This window comes from Esox lucius, chromosome 5 (assembly GCF_011004845.1).
Source record: "Esox lucius isolate fEsoLuc1 chromosome 5, fEsoLuc1.pri, whole genome shotgun sequence".
Lineage (NCBI taxonomy): Eukaryota > Metazoa > Chordata > Actinopteri > Esociformes > Esocidae > Esox > Esox lucius.
The window spans coordinates 13109021-13124417 of record NC_047573.1 but is presented as its reverse complement, the minus strand read 5'-3'; the positions used below and the strand labels follow the sequence as shown (position 1 = coordinate 13124417).

The 15397-nt window shown below is 38.9% G+C and overlaps 1 protein-coding gene across 6 annotated transcripts in view; it reads left to right on the top strand.

Moving 5' to 3' along the window:
• The first annotated feature begins 5024 nt into the window (after positions 1-5024).
• pcdh15b (protocadherin-related 15b) overlaps positions 5025-15397 on the top strand; it is a 214139-nt gene continuing 203766 nt past the window's right edge. For all 6 annotated transcript variants that reach the window (XR_004575762.1, XM_020046964.2, XM_020046963.2 and 3 more), the window contains exon 1: positions 5025-5372. The gene's annotated coding sequence lies outside the window, so the exon portion shown is untranslated. The remainder of the gene's footprint in view (positions 5373-15397) is intronic.

Genomic DNA, 15397 nt, shown 5'->3' with positions numbered 1-15397 from the left:
CAAGCATGTTTTCTACTAGATGACCATTTGTATTTGTGCAAACACTTTCATCAACCTTGTTTCAAGTTTCATCAGCCTTGTCAAACAATCGGGTATGTGAAGAAGCAAGATTTGGAGGTCTGGCGAGGCATGAAAAAGAGGTCTGCCGCTGTGAGTTGGCACTCTTTGACAGTTTTGCCCAGGGTACACTTCACCGAGGATTCTTTGGAAGTTCTGGAAACACCTTCAGGACAATTCGGCCTGCAGCCGATCATTTCTTTTTTTTTTTGTTATTGCCTGTTAACGGAACAATGATTTGGACGTACTGCCAAATCTTTTAAAATAATGTTTGAGGTGGCTTTTGGTGGAAAATAATTATGGTATATGTTTTGGCAACAGCTTTGGTGGGCACTCCTGCAGTCACCATGCTCCCTTAAAACTTCTGTGACAGAACTGCACATTTAACAGCACAGTAGAGTCAGGCCCAGCGCCAGGATGCAATGACTGAGGGGGCAGAAAATAATGGCAAGGGGGCAAATAATTTTTTTGGGCTGTTTTTCTATAGAGTATTTAAACCTAGGAAGATGGCAGCTAATCAATGAGCTGCGTGCCAATCGATGGCATATTAGTACTTGCTTTTCATAGTTGTGAGGATTATGTATGATGAAAGGGTTTGACAACCCTTATATATCATAGAGCACTATGTAGATAGTATCTACATCAGGAATATATTTGAGCATCGGAAATGTTATAATGTAACGTGCAGTCTGAAATATATAGCTGAGCATTTAAAAGAAAGAGCATGTAGTCATGGTTTGCATCACGTGTATTTGTGAGGACAGATGATACTGTAACTCTAAATGCATAGGAAATAGATGGTTTCCTTTTAAGTTTGTCTCTAAGTGCTTTTCTCTACCTTTTCAATACAAGCAGAATGTCAGTAGATGCCATAGTGACAATGTAAGAATGGGTTCTTTTTTAACTCAACTTTAGTTCTCGCTATGTGTCCAATTTGTGCACAGAAGTTGAGTACCTCTAAACACAATTGTGAGGTGTAATGTTAATTTTATTTAATTATTTCCCTTTTTTTAGAGTGCATTTGTCAGCTCTACATTACTAACAGCTGAAATCTCACATAGCCCAAAGCTAATGGCCTTCTACCCCTGCTCTATATATTTTAAAATGTATCCTGAAGCTGACTGATTATTTTGTAGTTTGCACTTATGGAAATTGTTCCATAAGTGCAGAAGAGAAAACGGGGGGTTGGGGGGTAAATGTCTTACCTTCAGCCAAATTTCAGGTACAGTGAAGTATCAGGGTAATGTTGCTTTAATGGTAATGTTATGCAATGCAACACTTTCTGCCCATGGACATTGTTGTCAGTGGTTAACCTGCAATACATTTCAGAGCAATTTTGGCCATAAAATATCAGGCAAGATTGGTACAGGAATGTACAGCAATTCAGATTAGATTCTATTTCAGAAAGGATTAATTTTACTGGGGCACAAGCATAAATCACCATATTGGTCATTTTAATCCTGTTCGAATCTGCCATGTCGATCATTTTTACTTAACGGGAGAGTAATAAGGTCCACTGATTACACTAGTCCCATCTGAATCGACATCCTTTTGTTTGGAGAGAAAATGAGAGTTTGACAGATGCTGCAAGTGGTTCGAGCAAGAAAAGAATAATGGATTTGTAATACGAAATCTTAAAATGAAGTACAGTAAATGCTTTTGTTTATAGCATCTAGTCAAACCCTGGCTGTTAATGTAACATTCCAGGTTTCCAAATGAGTTAATGAGGAAGGGACAAGTTCAATTTCTCATCCATAACCTATAAATGCATCTCAGTTTTCAGTGTATTGCTCACATCTGCAGTCATGGAGCATTATGGATGTCTAGTGAAGCCAGATATTCATTATGATCACACTTCCTTGGTTAAGATAGAGAAAATACTTTTGAGAGCCAAACTCAAGTTATCAGTCCAGCCTTCTATAGATGGAACATTTTCAGACACTGTATATTCTCACCTGGAAAATAAATATATAATGATCTAGCTTTATAATCTACCAAGAACCATAAATCGCTAATGTAAAGCCGCAATATATACCCAATACATTATATCAGATTGTGAAATGCACATTGAAATGGGATAGATTTTTCCTTATAATTCCTAATAATCAACCAATCTCACCTTAACTGTCAGTTCATGCCAGCGTAGACTGAAACGTCATGTAAATTATCATATAGAATAAGGCACTTTTTCTACATCATAGTGTAAAAGGTCCTAAGGAGGCTGTTAGCTTTGGGCTAAGTGCAGCACGTGATTTATTTCAGTCCTCATCTACCTGCAGTGGCAGGCACTAGTCAGTCAAATGAGGAAAATCACAGGTGACAGCCAGAAAAGGATATCCGGAGACAGATGATTGATTGCATGGAATGGAACAATATACCGCACAAGGAGAAGGCACTCTAAGAGGGTGTAAAGACTGTAGAAATGATCATAATGTCAGTTGATCTTCATTTGTTCCTTTCTCTGTTCACAGTGAACAAGGATGGGGTACAGTTATAGAGAGTGACAGTGGATAGTTCAAAATGTAATGGTTGGGGTTGTCAAATATTAATAATAAACCTCTCCTTGTACAAAACGTGGTTTCTAAATCCGGATATCGACTGTACTGCCTCAGCATGGTATTCTAGTGAAGATGATGCCACTCAGGGCTATGGGCCAGAAAGCTGATGTTTTCCAAACCACCATGGACAAGTGATGCCTCTCTCCTTCTGATCAGAGTTGCTGCAGACAATGATCAGCAACAGGAAAATCCATTTGTTTTATGCTACAGTATATTAATAATGATATAAAACAGATTTTCTGGGTTACGCAAATCTTGACAAACAGAAAATACACCCACTGGTTTCATCAAACTTGATGACAGGGGAAGAGCAGTCCCAAATTACAGGACTTGTTTAAACTTTTATTTTATGATGTGCCAAATATAATTTAGGATAATTAGCAATTGTGTCAAAAGGCTTGATGGTTTGACTTTAGAAATGTGTAGCTTAATTTCAATTTGTTTTACTGTCCCCAGTCACATCCAGCCACATTTGTTAGACCTGTGTGCTAATCCCAGGTCTGAACCAGCACCTAATTAGAAGGACAGCATGAAACCATACGTGTTTTGGCCATCTAGGACCAGGGTTGAGTAGCCCCGGTCTATATGATTATTAATGTACAAAAAATAAAAATATAAATGGAACATGGAAAAATTTAAATTTGATGAATGCACTTCTTTGTATTTACATGTTAAAAAGTTATTTTGTCTGTTCTCTGCCTGACTGGCATCAAGAGAGGGATTGACCGGTGTTCCATAAGATCAAGTGATAATGTCAAGCCTAGCTGTTTTTTGGCATTGTTTGTTGTGTAACTGCTTTAGAGCTTTCAAATCCACGCCTGTTTGGACTGTGTTTAAATTACACATCAAGAAAGTGTAGGCTTCATATATAATTCGCCAAAAAAAAAAAAGAAAGACATCAAACAGGATATAATCAAACAGAATAAGGTCTTATATCAACATAATTGAGGTGTTGATGCTGAATGGGAATTGTTACTACTGCAGTAAGTGTGTCCAGAGGTAGTGCCTGTGATATTGTAACTGGTTCTACCACATTGGGCAGCTGGTGAATGTAGTTCCGTCTTCAACACTGCCAAAACACCTGCTATGCAGATCTTGGCTGTGGCGGATTTGATTGAATTGAATACCATGGTCATTCTGGCATTTGAAATGCACTGAGATTTTATTTCCCATGACCCCGGTCTAAACCTTTTGTAGAAACATTCATCTCAATCACTACCCAACTATACAATAACCTGATTTTAGAAATTCCATACAACAGTCACCTTTTAAATTTCACACAAATTCCTATTGTCTCTCTACTGTATTGCCATTTAATTGCACTGCAGATTTCACTCTATAGGTCTTCAAGATCAGTAGTCCCCCTTCCTAAAAGGCTCATAATGTCATCTGATTGCTTCAGTAACATCGTAAATTCAAATGCTGTGACCTTTTTAAACAGGCAATTAACAATTCAAACATATATTCAAGTGCTTTTCTAACCAATTCTAATCAGTTCTACAGACCCAGATTTTTCAATTATCCATAGTCAACTCTTCAGATGGGCCTTGCTTTACAGGCAATTTGGGGAGTTTAAAATGTAATTGGACAGTATTTTACATATTTAATAATTCCATTCCAGTAAGAACAGTTTAGGACTAATCAGATGAATCCAATGTGTATTTATCAAATATTTCATTGTTATCATTGTTTTTTCTTAGCCACTGAACTCAAGTTTTCTGCAGTAGCCAATTCCTTGTCTCTGCAACCTGCATTTCCTACCACGTGAGTCCTGACAGTGTCCTTGCAGATGTCAGGGACTAAATAAACACCCACTCTTCTATATTTCAATAGTTTAGCTTTTTGGTCCCAATTCCTCCTTTTCCGTTTTCTTGGTGTCTGATTTACACTCTGTCATTTTGACAGCCTGTCCTCCATGTGACAGCCCTCAATCCTCAATGACATGACAAAAATACCTGTTTCTATACAGTATCATCTGATAAGTGGTGCACACACACACACATATACACAGTCTCTGAAACAAATCAGTCCTATCTGAACCACTAACTATAAAATGGAAAGGATTGGCTTGACAATCTCTTGTAATTCCTCTCCACAGCTGTCAATGACAAGAAAAACAAACAACAGTTATAGTGACAGTTCCAGGAAACTTTCCTGTCCTCTATTTTAGATTGAGATTTTCCTATATGCGTTTCAAATAGCTCAGGATATACACTATATTTAACAAAACTACCCACCTCTTATTGTAACATTTTATTTACACTCGACTGGTTAACTGGCAGAGGGTGGCGCTGGAGTTCAAGGAAAGTATTAGTAGGCAAGCTCTCTCTCTCTCTCTCTCTCTCTATCTCTCTCTCTCTCTCCTCTCTCTCTCTCTGTCATAACCGTGTTGCATTTAATACTAGCATCGCTCTCAAGTCTTTCCGTCACCTGTCAGGAGTAGAGAACAACATCCCTTACCACACATTGCCATCCGTAAGGACTGAAACCTGTAAACGCAGAGAAGGCGGGCAATGCTCTCTGGGAGACGCTAAGAAAAAAAACTTTGCAAGTGCTCCGTTGGAAAAGGAGCGTCGTCAGTTGCGGTGTGGGACGAGCTTTATCTATCCTCTCTCCATAGCATCTTAATATATTGTCGTTTGAGCGTGAAAAAGGAAATGAATATCAGTCATGTTTTCTCTTATTTGCCCTGAGTCTGACACAGACGCTCCGTCGTTAAAAGAAACTTCTATTCTATTTTGAAGACGCCGTTGGAAGGTATGATCGTTTCCTCTTCCTTTTCTGTACCAAATGTGGCCATGCAACCTATTATCCAATAATAATAAGAATTAATATTGAGTTGGCTGTACGTAATTTCATATATTACATGTTCTTAGAAACATCTTTCGCTGAATATATATATTTTTTCCCGGCAGTAACTGTGTGACCAATGATGGTCTGTTTTTATAGCTGCTTTGATCTTTTGAAACTAAATCAACATTGACACCATAACTGAACAATAAGCCCTGTGAGGTTAAGGATTTCAAAATAACAACTTTTCTAAAATGGCAAGCCCATCTCAGCCCACATGAAACAGTGTCATTTATTTAATATGTTTTTATGCTGCTTACTCGTATTTGATTCTGAAATATATACACAACGTGAACACAGAGACATACACATTCTTAAATCGCGCACAGTCACGGCATACCATTATTACACTATTCACCTTCACGTTCAAATGTTTTTCTTTATGCACCTCATTTGCAGTCTGGCTGACCTGACACCTATACTCGAAGTTTTCGTGAAAATTCTGGATAATTTTAGCTTTGTTCTTTAACTAAAATAACTAGATATTAGCTTATCTGTAGTTATCTGTAGTAAATTTATCTGTAGTAAATGTACATAGGTTTACAGAAAGTTTAGGGTTTTCATGTTTTTTGTCAATATATAGGCGTTTGTATATCAATGGATTCTACTTACCATCCTACGGTTTTAATTTTTTTCTGTATCAACAAAGTAAAAAAAAAACTTTTCCCGGAGTGAGACTATGAAAACATAGTCATCCACCATTTTCAAACAGGGTGAGTGCAGTGGGCTCAGTGGGTGGATGTGCCTAGCTGTCAGTTCTGACAATAAAGTGTTTTTGTGCAATGATATACATGGCGTGTCAAATGTACCTTCTGACTATTTCTCAGCCCTCTCACTTAATGTGCTATCAAGAGATCAACAAAGTCACTTAATTAATTCAGGTTGGACTTGGGTAGGAGACAGAATTATACCTTGAATGGGGGATGCTAATGTTAGCTAGCATGAAAGACATTCTACTAGTTGTATTTTGAGGGGGAATAAATTGTCTAAGGTAAACCTCAACCTTGGACAAGCAAACTAAGGTAGCCTAATGAAAACCAGGACATTTTTATATGAGCAGGCATGTTTACAGACACACCCACCGGTTGATGGTGCCCACATTCTATCTGGGAGACCCCTGTCCTTCACTCAGACTGGCATGCATTGTCGGTCCATGGACACACATCACTCTAGCCTGACCCTGGATGAGATCTTCCACGTTTCCACCAAAGCAGATGTCCCATCCCAGTAAGGAGAGATAAGGCACATTGTGTCACCTTGTTAACGAGAAAGTTCCCCCTACTTTACATTGTTGGAGTGGAGAAAAAAGTTGCACAATGCGGAGCTGCTGAATTGCCCGTGGGCCTTTATTTTAACTCCAAACACACATTAAATCAAGGAAACCAAAACATCCAGGGATTTAACAAAAGGAACGTGCGCGCAGACTTGGACCTCTGTCTTCTAGGCTGTCGGGAATAGGTTGCGTTGCCTTCACTTTCTGAGAAACAAACACCACTTTCATTACTTCCAGACTCGCCTCGCCTGTCTGGGTGTCCCCATTGTCTTTTCCCTGACGAGCACTGATTCTCTTAATGTGTGACTCGTCGGGGCTGTTGGCTTGTGCTGTGTTCAGCATCCCAACTCTTCTCCTCTGGGGCACCGTCCAAGTATGGTGGCACAGCACTGACCTCCGGGCATGCCCTCCCATGCCACAACACGTATCTTGATATTTTCTTTTGTTACAGAGAACATGGTGAAACAATGAAGAGAAGAAATGGCTGGACACTTCCGATGGATGACTACATTTTTATGAATGTTTTTACTGTGCCATAAACCCATGTTTGAAATGTTTGAATGATGCCAATAGATTTTTGGTTGAAAAAAAGTTGCTTTCATGTACAGTTCTCGTTGGATATGTGTTGATTTGGAGTGGATCAGGTAAACATGAATCCGACATTAAAGTAAGGTTTTTAGAATCACACACAAAAGCCCACTGTATATACAGTCATGTAAGAAAGAACACCCCTTAGGAAGTTGTCCACCCCCTGACTGTTGAATTGTAACTGCGGCCGATTGAGCTAGTAGTCCACATTATGCTTATCGTTCATGACAAAAATATAAACATTATCCTCAGTCCTCTCTAATGCCATGACTTCTACATACCCATTTGGCTATCCAGCTGAATGAAGTGGGCAGTGGGTAAAGCAGCTATGAGGTGTACATATCGGTAAGATTGATACTTTGACATTAATAGATTTTCCTGTTTGAGTAAAATTCCTAAAAGCTCATTTTCTAAGTAGTAATGGACAGTGTCATAGATGCATCCACTGGCAGGTTGCTGATACTGGCCACAACATCTGGATGTCCAGCACTTTGCTGTCCTGCAGTAAGGACATGGAAGCATTGCATCTATATTAGCCATCGCAACTAGAATGTTGACTGATTTACAATTTCTACGGTCAATTTGCAGGTGTTCATATTTATTGCTTCTTTGTTGCTTAAGTGAGCTAATATTCACCTAATAAACCAACTTCACCAGGAGGAATGTTTTTCCCAAAGTATGTCTAGCTAGCACTCTATTTCATAGGGGTGTTGTCACATTCACTAAAGGTAATGTAGAATTAAATGAATACACTTTGTTGTCTAAATTAGGCTATAGATTACCGAAGCAGATTTTTAGTAGGAAGAAATACAATCATCATCATGTTGAATAAGTTCCTTTAGATGTTATGTTGTCGTTAGTTTATGTGAGAAAAAATGTGAAATACTTGCTAATGTTAGAAATATACTGTGCTAAATCTGGTCATACATACTGAAAGAGGAAGTGTGTACACTTTAGGTAAGCGAGAGGTGGAGTCAGCTACCACGTGTTGGTTTATGGAAATCACTGGCAGAGAAGATCAAGTTTGTAGGGCAAGGTCTTGTATTGTGTTGGATGCTATAAATGGCTAACTTCTTCATAGACAGTATTCTCACAGGGATACACTAAATTATGACATTTCTAGACAGTGCCTGCCCTAGCCCTTTGGCTAGTGGTTTGGGGGTCTCTAGCGGTCTGGGGCCCCCTAGCAGCCGCCTACATCACCTATGCCTAGGGCCGGCCCTGTTTCTAGATTGACTAGGAAGATATGTTAATTGAATTTAGGTAAAAGTCACCCTTTTCTGTAATAACAATTATCTGAATTGGAGAAGGAACCCATAGATGATCTGATCTTAGTACCTGAAGGATTATTATGTAGCCTGAGGTGGTCAAGCTGTCTGGGCCACTGCCTCCACTGCACGACCATGGATGCAGTGGTTTGACTCCAGCCCATGGCTCTTTCAGCATAAACAGACTTTGGTGCAGACCAGTGTATCGTATTTCTCCCCAGCTACTGTATGTGCCAAGACAGTAGCGTCAGCCAGGCTATCTTGTTTTCATAAAACATCTACAACATACATATGGAACTTATGAAAGACATGGACAATTAAATTAACTACTGAAAAAGATGGCCATACAGGGTTGTATTAAATTTCTGTAATACTATATAGTGCAGTGAAACCAAGATCTGGGGATTCACTTGTTGTCCTGAAATCTTAATTGGATTGGCTTGTTTCTGCTTCTGATTAAGGTTTGGTAAATGAAGGGCAAACACAGCCATCTGCATCACAAATACTACAGTATGTTAAGCCTGAACATGATGGAGGCAAGGCTGAATACAGAGTTCAAGGACTCGTATGTCAATGCAGGGTTGCCATTGTTTACACTTGCAATATTATTGAGAATCAAGAAGCAGTATTATAAAGATTTAAGAAGGCAAGCTGTCTCTCACATAACCTTAATGAGGGCAAGCACAATCTTGCATAGTTTAACAGAGCTTTGTCATTATAATACGGTCAACTACTGAAAAAGCTATAATCTATTGGTCTAAAAATGTTCCATTTGTCATCTAAGATGTTTTCATGCAAAAGTGCATGTTTGATCAAAGATAATCTACAAAGGAAATATGTTTATTCCTCTAGCCCCTTTTGGAAGTGTAGTGACACAGAGCGTGTGTATGTGTTCGTGTCACTAATCCGCTCCTGAAATGGCGATGTGGGCTTCTTTGATTGATTTGGATCTTGCACACAGCACAACAGTCATGCAATGCAGAGTGTCTGAAGTTTGAAATACTGTTTGTACAAAGTTAAAACATTTCTGGTTTGAGCATCATTTGATGTCGATCACCCCTATCATGAATGTCAATATGTCTGACTTTAGCATGTAAAGGCAAAATATAGCGGTGACATTAACACGACAGTGATTTCCTTTGTGTCATCATAATGTCTTTAAAGGCTAGCCTGCTTGTATTTAGATGTTATTTGGTCCTAGAATAAAAAGTCATGCATAGGTTCAACTTCTGAGGGCTGCATAACGCAGGTTTGTAATACATATTCACTAAATGGAGGTGGGAAAGCTTTGTTGCCTATATGGAGCAAGGCAATAACAACAACCAACAACATTACTTGCTGAGAGACGTATCTCAGCTGTTTTGGGTTGACATTTGTCTAATTCCTGCTGTTTGATAATTACATTAGAACTATGTCGGTTTCCAGACAGAATTTGTTTCTGAACATGCACACTGATTTGATCTAGTAGTCTATTTTTCTTTTTCTCTGTTGTCATTTTAGCAAGTTAGCCTGCCTAATCTTAGCCATGAATCAGCTGCTTAAATATAAAGTATAGGCTCTCCTAGCATGGGTAGCCTGGAATAAAGGAGTGGTTGTCAAACATTTCCTGACATCCAGACTTCTCACAATGTGGGCGCAGGTCTGAACTAGCTCACCTGGATCAAGCGTCAAAGGCTTGAAACAGTAATCAGTGGACCCATTAATAAGATAAGCATAGTGGCAAAAAGAAAGCAAATCTATAAAAAATATCCAATTAACTATTTTGTTTATGGTAAGAATGTGGAGGTGCAAAAACTTTTGCACGTTTGCATCCCTTATTTCAATGGAAGCACATTTATAGCCCAGTGTTAAAAGTTGTCTGTCTGTCGCAGCTCGAAAAGGATGAACAGCAGGCGTTTTTGATTAACAAACATTGTGATGCTGGTGGGTGGTAAGACTTAAAATAAAACCCAGCCCTGAACCGAAACAGAGTCTGAAAAGAATGTGCCTAAACTCTCATAGGAAAATACACAGAATATTCCTGGAAATATCCAAAGTGGGGCAGTCAGACTTATCGCTATGTCATGGTGTGATATAGGCCAACTATATCATACTTTTACTAATATGAGAACACATTAATGTAAATAATTTGTATAAATTCCGCCCGGCAATTGTCTCAAAAAGCTCTGAAAAGTCGATTTCTACTGGTATGGGGCTTTAATATCTATGCCAATATAAACACTTGCATTCCAATAAAAAGTCAATTTCAAGATACACCTCTCTTTATTGATCCAATATAATGGCTAAAACCATTTCTATGTTTGCTTGTGGATTTAGAAACAAATTGTGATGAACTGTAGGGAGCACTGGAAAATCTATTGCAATAACAAAGAGGTGTCTCAATTAGATTAGTTCTCATTACTTAATGTAAGTTGATTAGCCAATATAAAGATTTATAGTTTGTGTCTGCCCAATCAGAGGCTTTGTTGACGGTACTGTTTTCTAATAGCACGGCATGGGTTGTTTATATATACAAATGGCAAAGAGACTATCTAGGCCAATCCAATACCCAATCAATTAAATGTATTGTTAAAAGCCCCTATGAAATCAGCTGTTGTCTTAAATCTCAGCCTTAAACTCCAAAAAGCAAGCATGGCAGATGTGGAAGAGAATAAATACAGTATACATTTCTCAAGGGGCACAGTCTCAAAAATGTTGACAGCATTTGCCAAACATGGACACATTGCTTTGGCAAAGAGGAACAATAGTCACAAGTCAATGTGGAGTGGAATTGAGTGGAATTGATGGCAGGGCTGGCTTTCGGGGACTGCTTGTATCCAAGGTCAACTTCAGACACATACAGAAACTTGGTGTAAGGAGCACAAAACCTGGATCCCTGATGGGAAAAAAAGTCTGATCTGATGAGACACCGTTATTTGCATGGCTTTACGTTTAGAGAAAACAAAGGATACCTTTATCCCATAATATCGTCTGTCAGCTGTTCAACATGGTGGGGGATCCATAATGGTATGGGCTGCCATCTTGCAGATTGCTCTGCATGGTTGTATAATGGCCAAGGAATATGAGGCAATTTTACAGGACCAGGCGCACCCTGTTGGCCAAACACTGTTCCCTCATGATGTTCCCATAATCCAGGATGACAATGCCCCTGTACACACTGCTAAACAAATTCACATAATTTTACAAACACCAGGATGACATCAGACGCCTTCCATGGTCTCCACAGTCACCAGATCTGAACATCCCTGAACCTTTATGGGAGGTTCTGGGGTGCAGACTGCAAAGTGGATTCAAACCTCCTCCAACCCTTGATGAACTGGAGGCTTATCTACTTAAAGAATGGAAAAACCTCCATTCTCAGGACTTTTATGACAGCACTGCAAGATGGATTGGAGCTGTTATGAAGGCAATGTGTGGCCCTACTCCTTTTTAGATCCTTGATATGAATATATTGTTAGGTGTTTCTGTTATTTTGGGCACCCCTGTGGATTAGAATGCAGACCTCGTATCAAAGTCCAATGGAAATTGTGCATGGTGCAAAAATGTGATAAAATTGACCGAATATGTCTTGGTTTTTCCTTTTTTTTCTGTCCCATAGTACTGGGAAACAATTCTGCAACCCCAGTATCATTTGGGATAGCTTGTATTCCATAGACATTAGAGGTCATTAACTAGATGTCATGGGACAATTTTTAGACTGGATCTGACCTGTATTTTTATAACTATAAAACCCACAACCCCTACCAGTATTCATATTCAGCTCAAGACTAACTGGTTGGGCTCTCACAAATCTACCTGGAAATCTGCCTGGAAAGCAATGCTAGTTAGTGGCGTACGTTTTGAGTACATTTGGAATTTGTGCATGCTGTGTTGTGTTTGGCCAGTCAGTACCATACTGTAGATTCAAAAATGAATGTAAGTTTAAGAGAAAAGTCTGTCTCAATATCACAGTGTGGGACATAGTAGAAACATTCAGTTGAGTGCATTTCTGACACACATTGTGTGTGAGTGGCAGCCATCTGACTTGGGTTTCTCATAGCTCTTTCGTTGTCTGACATCATCCACATCACTGTAGATGTAGATGAGCTGTCACAGCAGCATCTTCAGTGCTGCCTTCATATTCTCTGCCTCCTACAGTAGAGAGACAGAGAGAGTGGTGAGATTTCAATTTATAGGCTGGAATTACAGACACAAGTGACAACACTGCCAGCTATTACCCAACCTTACTGCAAACCTAGGAAACATACATCCAGTACAGAGGATTTAATAACATATAATTAGTACATAGTAACATTAACTTTTAAGGCCTCCAGGATAAGTGGGGCTCCTGCAATGTTGGGAACCAAATAGTATAATCTTTTCTGCAGGAAATGATAAAATAGACTACAAATGATGTCTAGAGGATATACTGAAGTGTACAGAAAATACACCAACACAAATCCAAATACATTTTCATTTTTTGCACTGTACATTATTTACATATTTTGCACTGTAATTCTCCAGCACATGAAATTTAACCCCCGAAAATAACAAGGCAAAAGTAAGTGTTTTTAGGCAGGTGTGGCTTTATGGTCATAAAAGTAAATGTTTATTCTGTATCTGACCTGGGCCAAAGATTTTCACCAACATTTCATGCTCAATAGTTAGTTATATTTTATAAAAGATGAATGCAAGTCTCAAGCTCATGTCATTTTCCTGTACTGCTTGGCATGTGTTATTGCATACAGATTAGTAGAGAAAACAGGGTGGTCAGTACTGTAGTCTGTAATAGTGACTGAAATGGCTCAGGTTAGGCTGTTGCACTTTTACCCTATTTGAACATACCGTGTACATGAACATGGTCAAGTACAGTGTCATAAAGGTCGTTAGAGATTATTGTTCTTCTTCATCCTCATCCATTTCCTATTTTTTTTGCTATTCCTCTACCTCTTCCTATGATGTTGTCATCCGTTGCTCAAAAACCTAGGTGAGCTAACCTGCGTCCTCTTTTTCTTCATGTCAACATCCTGATTGCTTCCTGACAAATTATGCTTGTTATCTCTGTGTTGAGATTATTAGAATTGCGATGATTTGAGTTTGGTATATTAAATGTCAGTGTGTTCTATTTGACAACATGATGACAACAAGAGTTGTGTGTAGGATTTTGCATTAAAGTTTGAAGGAAACAGACATTTATGTGAAAACAGGTCAGTAGTGCTTATGGTTTGCAGTAGGCCTAAATGGTATTCCTTCTGGAACTTTGCAAAATGGCTTTATGTATTTTGTTCATAAAAGCACTTTCAATGTGTTAGCAATTGTGAAAAACTACTTGGTATATTCATGCAAATAGGTACTCCTAAGTGACCTATTTTATGCATGAATAAGTAATGATTGCTGATGAACAATTGTGCAAAAATGTTTTGTACGTGAGCAGAAGAGGTTCAAATTCAAAGAGTGTAGTTTGCATCAGCTGTGACCAAATGGTTCGGTTTTGGGTGATGTGATTTCCTCAACTCAGTTTCTCGCCTTTTGAGAGAGTTTACTATTTTGCAAAAATGTTGCTTAGCGTTTGATTCATGTGTGAAAGCAATGAGAAATTACTTTCTTTAACCTCAGTAGCATTCTGAATAACTTGCATTCTGTGAATAGGAGAGGACATCAACTAGATGTTTATGGGAGAATTTTCAGACTGAATCTGACCAGAATTTTACCATAACACCCACAACCTCTTTCTTCATATTCAGCTCAAGACTCAACTGTGGCTCGCTAACCTTCCCAGACCACCTATTGTAGAACTTTTAGCTTTTTGGTTATGATGGAGATCGACTGGACATCAGTTTCATTAAAGATTTCTTCACTATTGAAAAAAAGGTTTAACATTTCTCCAGCTGGCTTGAAAATGATTGAAAAGAATTCCACAATCTCTCTCCTTCATTATTTCTTCAGTTGCTGTCCTGGGCATGAATATTGCTTGGTGTATTGTAGCTCAGAGGGGATTGCTGACAGTAGACTATCCATTCAAAGCTGATGTGTGCCCTCTACTGTCTAAACAAATATTGAATAAATCCAATATTATTATTATTTTGATTAATCCCATCGGGGGGGGGGGGGGGGGGGGGGGGCGCTATCTCCAATGCCTTAACTTGCAGGCCACCCATGCCCTACTGTTTTCACAGTACACGGATATGACCAGTAAAGCCAAGAAGAAAGGCCACGACAGAACACCAGTAGTCACTGAGCTCTTGACGAATATCTTCATGCTGCCTTGTTTCAATTTCATTTCAAAGCAAGAAACATCCATGAAGAAATGTGATTGGCACTACTAGGCTGTAAGAGAAAGAGGAAAGAACAGGATAAGGAGAGGGAATCTCTAATGAGTACAGAGAATGGGATCTGCAAGTGGGGCTGGCTTACTGATCCAGCTAAGTCTTGGATCTAGTCAGCGGCACTTTGAAGTTAATGGATGACATGCAATTAAAAACTCAGACCTAAAAATTCATTCTATCCATTTGGACATGGAATCTGTGGATGTGTTTTCCTACTCTAAAATGAGAGTAAGCCTTTCCCTCAACTCCACACTGGATAGTGAAGTATCGTTGCATATTTCAAGGTAGAATTTTTAGGTATTGCATTGGATTGCATTTAAGGAAAGAAGCATTTCTAAACCTTGTTTGTAAGGAAATGTAATCATCAAGTTTTCTATGGGACATTTTCAAATTAACATTATTTAGACTCCTTATGTCATTCTGGTAAACTGAAAGGAGTTCCAGACTCCAAAATGATTCATGTTTTGGAGTTTTCGGGCCTTTTGGTTGGGCATTGCA